At 46.9% G+C, this 10,491-nt stretch overlaps 1 long non-coding RNA gene across 1 annotated transcript; it reads right to left on the bottom strand.

Annotated features, from left to right (window-relative positions):
* Window positions 1–897: 897 nt before the first annotated feature.
* Window positions 898–6,711, bottom strand: LOC141035136 (uncharacterized). Its single transcript, XR_012196793.1, has 4 exons — window positions 6,243–6,711; window positions 6,001–6,087; window positions 2,207–5,372; window positions 898–1,382 (listed from the first exon to the last, which is right to left on the bottom strand). It is a non-coding gene; the product is annotated as an uncharacterized lncRNA (long non-coding RNA).
* Between the last annotated feature and the right edge of the window lie 3,780 nt (window positions 6,712–10,491).

The raw sequence follows: 10,491 nt of genomic DNA, 5'->3' as shown, positions 1-10,491 counted from the left end.
TCTAAACAAAACCCAAAGTCTAAACGATGCCCTAAGGGCTGTGTATATATGGAGGAAGAGGGGGGAATTTCGTGGCCCTTGGAGGAGGGGTCTGAAACCATCCCTAACTCTTGTTTCCCCACACATACGGACTCTAAAAACAGCCTATACTCAAGTATTTCGAAATTACATGAGCCTGGCCCAATAATAAGGTGACGCAGCACCTATGATAGCCTCTGGACGAAATTTATGAAGTGGCATCTTGTATATTCCGTCCAAGGCTTCACGCACTCATTATGGTGGCTTCAAAGTCCTGAAATCATCACTTGTAACTCTGTTCTTGTTCCCCTTGCGCACGCCATCATCTGCATGCTTGGTCTTGCTCCAATGATCATCCTTCTTGTCCAAGCTAGGCCCTTCATTCGCAAGCAAGACAAATGTATCCAATTTAGGCAGCATCATATTCTCATGGACATTAGAATCATTACCAAGAAACGAAAGTACCTGGTAATTTAATTGCGTGCGCGAGCTCTAGTAATTGGTCCTGTATATGTATCAGTAGGGGCTGTGGGTGTAACTTTGTTAGTGATGTCCTCATCATTAGGCTTAGTAGTATGTAAGTTTTCATATGTTTTAAGGCAACGGAGAATTAGCAAATGTGAACCAAACAATTGGTGCTACTAACTGCAGTGTCTACCATGGCTGCGATCAAGACAAAGTATAAAGTGCTGAAGAACTGGATGGGTGACCCATGCGTTCCTAATAATAAGGTACTAGATCGGCAACGCGCCTTATCGCGAGGGTGCCGGTCCCAACGATATGGTCAACCGATGGAAGATCAAACGGCATGATGTATCAGTATGAAGGCAAGTTTTAGCACATGTAACAGAAGAACCGATTATCTGGCCGGTTCAAGAGTAAGAAGAAACATTCAATATGTGTCAGAAGAGTAACATCATCAAGTTAAACATGGGCATGAGACTATCAAAGTTAACCCGTGCCAGAAGCAAGGCAGCATCCACTACGGTCATACGAATAGAAAACTAATTAGCTAACATTAAGTTCAGTAATATGAGCAGAAACATAAGAGAGAAAAAGACAACAATGGCAATGGAGGCGATAAAACTACAAAGCCATAGTTAGGCATACAATAGATAGCTTGGTTCAATTGCCTCCGTGAGTGCCATTGCATATGAACTTGCTGTGAATAGTTTGTGAGATAGATGACCACAAAATTATTTTGTATAAGCAATGCACTTGAGATTTGCTTTTAAAGCATATGGACAGTGAGCGATGGTTTCCCCCTTCTAATCTTGGAAGGCGAAGACCCAGATCTGTTATTCTTTGATCCCTGCCGCCTCGACAAAATTTTTAAGACCAAGAGGATTGTTGTCAGCTTGGACCTAGCAAGATATGTCGTAGTAATCATTAAGAAATCACATTGGTAAGCAACACTGGAGGGCACCGTAGAACCAAATATATACATGTTGACAATATCTTAATCATGATAGATCCAGTTTTCTGAAAATATAAACAACCAAGCTTCTATCAAGCCTAAACCCACTACTGGAAGCAAAGTAAATTTCCTTATATATAGTGACTCTACCGGCAGTTTGGTTTGTTTGCCTGTGTGGGTGTTGACTTGCTTCAGAAGTCATAGATACAAATAGAAGCATAATAAGTGGTTTTAGAAAATATATCAAGTTCTAAAGATAAACAAAACTACTTTCAGTATATATAGTAGATGCCATTGCAGATAACACTCCAATACTAACATTAGAAAAGGTAATCTGGTTTTGGTCACACCATCAAAAAATTAGATAAACACCAGATGGCAAACAAAATACATGTTAAGCCTCCATCCTTGTGATTATTATTTTTCTTGTTCCAGAGCTCCTGTACAAATGATTTACATGGTGATCCGGAAAAAGTTGAAGCAAGCATATAAATAGTGACCCTCCTAGTGAGTGAATAAAATGTAAAAAAAACTCATTTTCATTTAGTGCAAACTATGATTCAATCTTTCTTCTTTTTCCAACAAAAATGTTAATATTCAGAAGGTAGTTGGAGACAGGGCTACACCTTATGAAGGTTTTAATCTTACGGTTCAATGAATTTCCTAGGTAGAGCACACAGTTGATGGATTCAAACTATTTTGAAGAGATGATGTGGCAAGGCTAAGAAGATGAAAATAATTAAGAAGAAAAGTTCATGCTCAACAACTTACGAAGATTTAACTGGGTAGTGCCTCATGGCAGTCATCAACCTTTGAGCCGTAGAACCGTAAGATCAAACTGAGACTCAAGCCTGCATAACCATAGGAAGAAAAGGATCATCAACAAACAGGACAAAGTGAATCAGGAACCAGTTCCTGGTTCCTCTAAAAAATCATTCTAAATGACAAACTGTGAGAAGAAAAAAGAACTGGTCTAATGACATAGATGTGTTAACCGGCAAACACTACCAAGTCAGATCAAATACTCAGCTTATTTCTGTCCCTTTTGAATATTAAGAACGATTATTAAGTAACCAGGTACATAACAAAAACAAATAATGCCTACATAGTAGCTCATCTCTCTTAATACATCTACACTGATTTCGATGTACAATTTAGGACCAATGGAAAACCAGAAAAACACAAAAAACTCACACAATAAAGCTAAAACTAAATATTGCACGCCGTGGAGACCTATCTGGCGTGCAACATCTGTCACTACAGAAGGACATCGGTGTCAATCACAGCGGTAGGGCCATCAGCATAGCCAACAAGAATTGCAGGCCGAACTACGGTCACAGCTACTAACTCCAACATATTTTTGAACGTAGATATGATACATGATTGAGAATACCTAATCAGTAAAGCACCACTACCCAACCATAAACATAGAGGAAGTAATATGAGCCGAAATCACTAATGGCATGAAAAATTAGAGCATGTTTGACATATCATTTTGAAACTACAAATATGAAATAAACTACAGCCAAGAAAGAAAACATTAAGTAGCTAGAGAGCATACACTGCTTTCTAATAGGAAAGAAGGTAATTTAACTCGCAAGGTACTGCCACTGACTTCCACATGAAAGAACGAAGACAACTTTTGTAATCAATGTCTGCCATGCTCATGTTTCTTTTGTAATCAGTAGAGTAGTTGCAACCATGCGCATATCACTAAGCAAAAAAAGAGAAGGTCACGACTTACTTAATGTTTGATGGCGGCAAGAACCACGATGGCATCGGCGGCGGTGGTGGCGTCCGATCGCCAACAACCATGCATATATCAAGTGCCATGATATGTGAAGCAAGACATAGGAATACAAGACGGAAACAAAACAGAGGCACACATGATGCATACTTTACCATACAAACTTAAGGCAGCAAGAGAGGCCCCTATAACTTGCTGGGAGCATGTCTTTCTAGTATAACAAAGTGCATCTTACTCTTGACCAGATTAAATCAAGGACCAACAACAAACAATAAAAGATCAAGAACAACTCATATGCAATAAAGGTATGAGAGAGAAGAAATCTTTACATAAGACGACTATAAACACCGGAGCATAAATAAGCAATACCTTTAAATACAAATAAAAAGGATCTAGGGTTCATTGCATAGTGGGCTCAGATCTGACTTTCCTCGATCATATAACCTACCCCGTCTCTTATCACCAGATCAATCTGTTTATACAGTGGAGCTCCCCTGGTTATCACTCAACAAGAATGACCATCCAAGGACAGAGCAACAAGTATCATAGGATCAAAAAGGATTCTAGAGACAAGAGGGAGGATTCAACTTGATACCCACAGGTGCCTCGATTGCTCGAAGGCACACTTATTTCATACATGGCTAATCATCATCGCCCCAGCACGAAAGCCATCGGAGCATAAATAAGTAACACATTTAAATACAAATAAAAATAGTTCAGGGTTCATTGCATAGTGGGCTCAGATTCGGCTTTCCTCGATCATATAACCTACCCCCGTCATCTCTTATCACAGATCAATCTGTTTATACAATGGAGCTGCCCTGGTTATCACCCAACAAGAATGACCATCCTAGGACAGAACAATAAGTATCACAAGATCAAAACGGATTCTAGAGACAAGAGGGAGGATCCAACTTGATACCCACAAGTGTATGGATTGCTCAAAGGCACACTTATTTCAGCCACGGTTAATGATCATCGCCCTAGCACAAACGCCACTGATCAATTTAGCAAATCCAGGAGCATAGCTATTGGACCAGGGCATCCACATGTAAACCAGAGCATCACATGAGCTCCTATGATAGCAACTAAACATGAACAACAGCCTGCAAAACCTAAAATAGCATGGATCCACAACTACAGAACTCAAGTAGGAACCGATGCATGAGTAGGGCATAGAGCATCAACCAGACGAGCACCACAGCCACGGGCATGTGCCACACAGTAGGCGAAGCAGAGGAGCAGGAGGAAGATGGAGCTCCCCAAGGGAGGCTATAGCCGAGGATAGAGGCGGCTAGGTCATCTCCACGGGAGCGGCCGCCTTTTATACGCATAAGCGTGAAATGACGAAAATGCCCTCGGCTGGGCAGGCTATTCGCGCAAGGCGCGCACGACCGGGGCACATAAACGGTCTCAGTTTCGATCTGACGGACGAGATCGATCGGGAGCGAGATCCTACGGCCGAAAACGCATCAAGGAGTCGATCGGATGGCCGAGAGTCGCTAAACTCTGAGAACGCCCGGTGCTCCTCCCGTCTCTTGATTCTGGATATAGTGGGCTCAGATTCGCCTTTCCTCGATCATATAAGCTACCCCCATCATCTCTTATCATATACAGTGGAGCTGCCCTGGTTATCACTCAACAAGAATGACCATCCAAGGATAGAACAACAAGTATCACAGGATGAAAAAGGACTCTAGAGACAAGAGGGAGGATCCAGCTTGATACCCACGGGTGCCTCGATTGCTCAAAGGCACACTTATTTCAGTCAAGGTTAATCATCATTGCCCTAGCACGAACACTACTGATCAATTTAGCAAATCCAGGAGCATAGCTATACAACCAGAGCATCCACATGTAAACCAGATCATCGCAGGAACTCCTATGATAGAAACCAAACATGAACTCAGCCGGCAAACCCTAGAATAGCATGCATCTATGACTAAAGAGCTCAAGTAGGAACCGATGCATGAGCAGGGAATAGAGCATCAACCAGACGAGCACCACATCAATATAGGCACGGCCATGTCCAATGCAGTAGCCGAAGCAGATGAGCAGGAGGAAGATGGAGCTCACCAAGGGAGGTTGTAGCCGAGGCAGTACTCGGTGGGCACCGGGTTGCGCCTGAACACCATCAAACCAGCGAGGAACCACGTCGGAGTTACGCCTTGCACTGCCCCGTCGACGAGCCTGCATACCATAGGAAGAAAAGGATCATCAGCCAAATTAGGAACCAGTTCCTGGTGAAGAAAAAAGAATAGATTCTGATTCCTATAAAAATCAACTTTAGATGACAACCCCTGGTAAGAAAAATCAGGAAGCAACAATCTTAAAGGGAGTAGCATCGATCCCTAAGCCACAAAAGCATCATACAGCAGCAACTACAACCCACACCATAGGGGGGAATCAATAAATGCAAGGCATAAGTGGGAAAATTTGCAACAAATGCAAGGAAGCATATATTACTAGGAGTCTAAAATAATATTTTCATTCAGCAAGGTGCCATGGCTGAGTATGCTTCTGCACCCTAATTGTCAATCCCAAGACAGACTGTTTTGTGCTTAACGGTGAACCTTTTTATCTTTCTATAGTAAGAAATAAAAGGTTTATCATGGCATTTCATAAATGATTTAGTCATGCCTCAACATATAATAAGTAACAATAAACCAGAAGAAGCAATTATGTCTTTGCTTTCCCTCTATATAAAGAATGTCCTTATTATTCCTAGGAGGCATGTTGCCATCAAGTTTCTTGCTGGACTGCCTAATTCCAACATTTAACAATGATGCATATCATTTTAGAAAACTAAATATCTTACCTTGGATCCGTAAATGGCAATTGGTGCTATCAGAGACACTGCAATTTACTTCCAACCCTCTGCATTATCTTTCCCAATTCCTTGAACCTGCAATTGGAGATCATATTTAAACTAAATTAGTTTCTAATCAATAAACCTGCAATTTGGTTTCTGATCGATAACCAGTAGTAAAGCTAGAAGAACAATTAGTTCATGACCTAATGCAATATCTACTCCAAGACCATGGCCAAAAATCTGACTACCTCTTGCACACCCAAAATCAGTTGAGAGGTGGCAGTTGCTATAGCCTTGGCGGATCTGGCCGCCACCATGATCATCCCCTCAGCCAACTCGTCCTTTGCTGCTACAGAACAAGAGATAGAGAGAGGAAGAGAGAGGTGAGGAGGAGGAAGGAGGGGAGGGGATGAAATCACCAGACATAGCCGCCGGCGTTGGAGCCAACACCCGAAACCCTAACCACGGGGCAGGGTCACGGGTGGGGGCCATGAGCGGCAAATCCGGCAGGAGGAGAGGACGCAGCGGACCGAGGCGAGCTCAGCGCTGTGCTGCGCGGTGGCGGAGATGTCGGGGCTCGCCGGAATCAGGCGACTTACATGGAGCAGACGAGAGAGAGGGATGAGGGCTCTGTTGCAGCGCATCTGGCCACCGCCGAAGCAGCGGATGGATGCCGACGGCGTGGTTCTAGGTGGTGGGTGGCGGCGGCGATGTGGGCGGGAGGAGAGCGGCGCGCGGGAGGGGAGGGGAGGGGAACGAGAGAGAGGGAGAGGAGGCGCGTGGGAGGGGAGGGGAACGAAAGAGAGATAGGGAGAGGAGGCGCGTGGGAGGGGAGAGGAGGAGGCTAGGGTTCACCACGGGAGCCGGCCCTTTTATACCCCCTGTGAGCGAAATGACGAAAATGCCATCGGCGAGGCAGCGTAATTACGCGCGATGGCACGAACGAGACGGTAACTATTCATTCCAGCAGTAACTTTTTTTGATCCGACGGACGAGATCTATCGGGAGCGATATCCAATGGTCCAGAACGCATCAAAAATTCGATCCGACGGCCGAGAGTCGCTGAGCTCTGAGGAGCCTCGTAGGAGCTTTCATCTCTTATTTCTGGATGGGATACACTGACTTCTGACTCTATGCCAATGCAAGCCCTCCAAGGGTCAGAAGCATGTAAGTAGTTCATATCTGCATTATTTATTTATTTTATTTTTTTAGAAAAGGAGGATGTACCCCCGGCCTCTGCATCTGAACGATGCATGCAGTCATATTATTAATTATTCACAAAGACCATACAAGGTGATACATCAATAAGCCTGAAGCCACCATCTTGGCAACGCTGTTGCTACTCATATCCCGTTGATGAAGGTGTGCCGAATGTCCGGGCCTAATACCAAACAGACATCGCACCAAAACCTAACATCTAAAGCCGGGTGTCCCATCCAAGCCACTACCTAGATTGGGGCACACACCGGTCCGGCACACTCCTAGTGAGCACCGCACGCTGCAAGGGCCGTCCCTCCATCTTCCATCGGTCCATCCTCGGAGCAGAACTGATGCACCGACAATGCCAGGCCTCTCTGGCATCAATGCCACCATGACGACAGACAACTTCCTCCTCCTGCGCGAGTCCACCTCCGCGCATCGGACACCGAGTCTCCACTGTGCCATGCCGCCGAGACCCACCGTCGATGATACTTTTGACGCCACACCGCTCCACCTACATGCCATCTCGCGTCGACTCCGAACTACCAGCAACTCCACCACCCTGAGCAGTCCCCGGCCGACGCCTTCAGGAAGGAACACGACATCAAAGTGCCATCATCACCCAAACAGAGGAACAGAGGCTTTCGCCTGCACTCATGGCAGAGGTGGGGGCGTAGGATCCACACTGATGCCTCCAAGAACAGAATCGGCGCTGAGGGCGTCGACTTTGGTGCGGCCGCCAAGCCGGTCTGGAGTTTCCCCTAGATCCATGCCCACCCGCCAGATCCGTCTAGCCAGCACTGGGTAGGTATTGGAACTAGCACGAACTGGAGCAGATTGAGTCGGAGATGACGCTACCGGGATTCACAGCCGGCTGCCGCCTGCCAGATTCCCACCGCCGTGCACGTCAGAGCCAACTCCGAACGATGTCGGCCTTACGCACACACCTCTGGCCACCCCCAACCACGCCAGTGAGGGGGGCAACCTCGGCGAGCGCCCACCGCCACTCAGGGCCGCCAGGCCGGCGCCCGAGCCCACACCATCTGGAGGGGAACCGATCTGGGGTGGGGGCCCTAGATCTGCCGCCGCCAGCCGCCATGGCCGGCCCCACGCTACCCCCGCAGCCGTGGAGGCACAACCGCCGCCGGAATCCAATCAGGTCACCGCCCCATCGCGCCCACTCCGCCTCCACGCCAGGCGACCATGTTTTCCATCACGTTTCGGCCAGAGGATCCCCTCGCAAGGAGGTGATCGGTCCACTGATATGAGCCAGAGCAGCACCGCATTTGACATGGAGCAAAATTCTAAGAGGGTACTTGCAGATCTTGCGAAGCTGCCGCCATTCGCCACCGTACGGGGCGAACGCAATCCCCTTGCCGCGCTCGCTGAGGACCTTCACGGACGCGCTCAGCGGCCTCGTGCAGAAGATGTGGTCGTACGTCTTGGTGATCTCCTTGGAAGCTTCCGCCGTGGAGGCGACGATCACCGAAACCTCGCCGAACCTGAGGAGCATGAGAGGCCCATGGCGTCAGAGAGAGGTGTTGGGGAACGTAGCAGAAATTCAAAATTTACCTACGTGTCACCAAGATCAATCTAGGAGATGCTAGCAACAAGAGGGGAGGAGTGCATCTACATACCCTTGTAGATCGCGAGCGGAAGCGTTCAAGAGAACGGGGTTGATGGAGTCGTACTCATCGTGATCCAAATCACCGATGATCCTAGCGCCGAACGGACGGCACCTCCGCGTTCAACACACGTACGGAGTGGGGACGTCTCCTCCTTCTTGATCCAGCAAGGTGGGAGGAGAAGTTGATGGAGATCCAGCAGCACCACGGCGTGGTGGTGGAAGTAGCGGGATCCCGGCAGGGCTTCGCCAAGCGCAAGCGGGGAGGAAGAGGTGTCACGGGAGGGAGGGAGGCACCAGGGCTTGGGGTGCTGCTCCCATGCGCCTCCCCACTATATATAGGGGTGGAGGGGGCTGGTTTCTTGCCCTCCAAGTCCATTGCGGTGTTGGCAAAGGTGGGGGAAAGAAATCCCATCATTTCCCTTCCCCACCGATTGTTATCCCCCTTTTTTAGGGATCTTGATCTTATCCCTTCGGGATATGATCTTATTCCTTCTAAGGTGGGATCTTGGTGCGCCTTGACCCCACTACCCACGTTCATGTGGGTCCCCCCATGCAGGTGGGCCCCACTTCGGAACCTTCTAGAACCTTCCCGGTACAATACCGAAAAATCCCGAACATTTTCCGGTGGCCAAAATAGGACTTCCCATATATAAATCTTTACCTCCGGACCATTTCGGAACTCCTCGTGACGTCCGGGATCTCATCCAGGACTCCGAACAACTTTCGGTTAACCGCATACTAATATCTCTACAACTCTAGCGTCACCGAACCTTAAGTGTGTAGACCCTACGGGTTCGGGAGACATGCAGACATGACCGAGACGACTCTCCGGTCAATAACCAACAGCAGGATCTGGATACCCATGTTGGCTCCCACATGTTCCACGATGATCTCATCGGAGGAACCACGATGTCGAGGATTCAATCAATCCCGTATACAATTCCCTTTGTCAATCGGTACGTTACTTGCCCGAGATTCGATCGTCGGTATCCCAATACCTTGTTCAATCTCGTTACCGGCAAGTCACTTTACTCGTACCGTAACGCATGATCCCGTGGCTAACTCCTTAGTCACATTGAGCTCATTATGATGATGCATTACCGAGTGGGCCCAGAGATACCTCTCCGTCATACGGAGTGACAAATCCCAGTCTTGATTCGTGCCAACCCAACAGACACTTTCGAAGATACCTGTAGTGCACCTTTATAGCCACCCAGTTACGTTGTGACGTTTGGTACACCCAAAGCATTCCTACGGTATCCGGGAGTTGCACAATCTCATGGTCTAAGGAAATGATACTTGACATTAAAAAAGCTCTAGCAAACGAACTACACGATCTTGTGCTATGCTTAGGATTGGGTCTTGTCCATCACATCATTCTCCTAATGATGTGATCCCGTTATCAATGACATCCAATGTCCATGGTCAGGAAACCATTACCATCTATTGATCAACGAGCTAGTCAACTAGAGGCTTACTAGGGACATGAACTGGTCTATGTATTCACACATGTATTACGGTTTCCAGTTAATACAATTATAGCATGAACAACAGACAATTATCATGAAAAAGGAAATACAATAATAACCATTTTATTATTGCCTCTAGGGCATATTTCCAACAGTCTCCCACTTGCACTAGAGTCAATAATCTAGTTCACATCACCATGT

The sequence above is a fragment of the Aegilops tauschii genome, unplaced genomic scaffold (genome assembly GCF_002575655.3).
Source record: "Aegilops tauschii subsp. strangulata cultivar AL8/78 unplaced genomic scaffold, Aet v6.0 ptg000871l_obj, whole genome shotgun sequence".
Taxonomy (NCBI): Eukaryota; Viridiplantae; Streptophyta; class Magnoliopsida; order Poales; family Poaceae; genus Aegilops; species Aegilops tauschii.
Note: the sequence above shows the minus strand (reverse complement) of the source record. Positions and strands in the feature narration are given on the sequence as shown.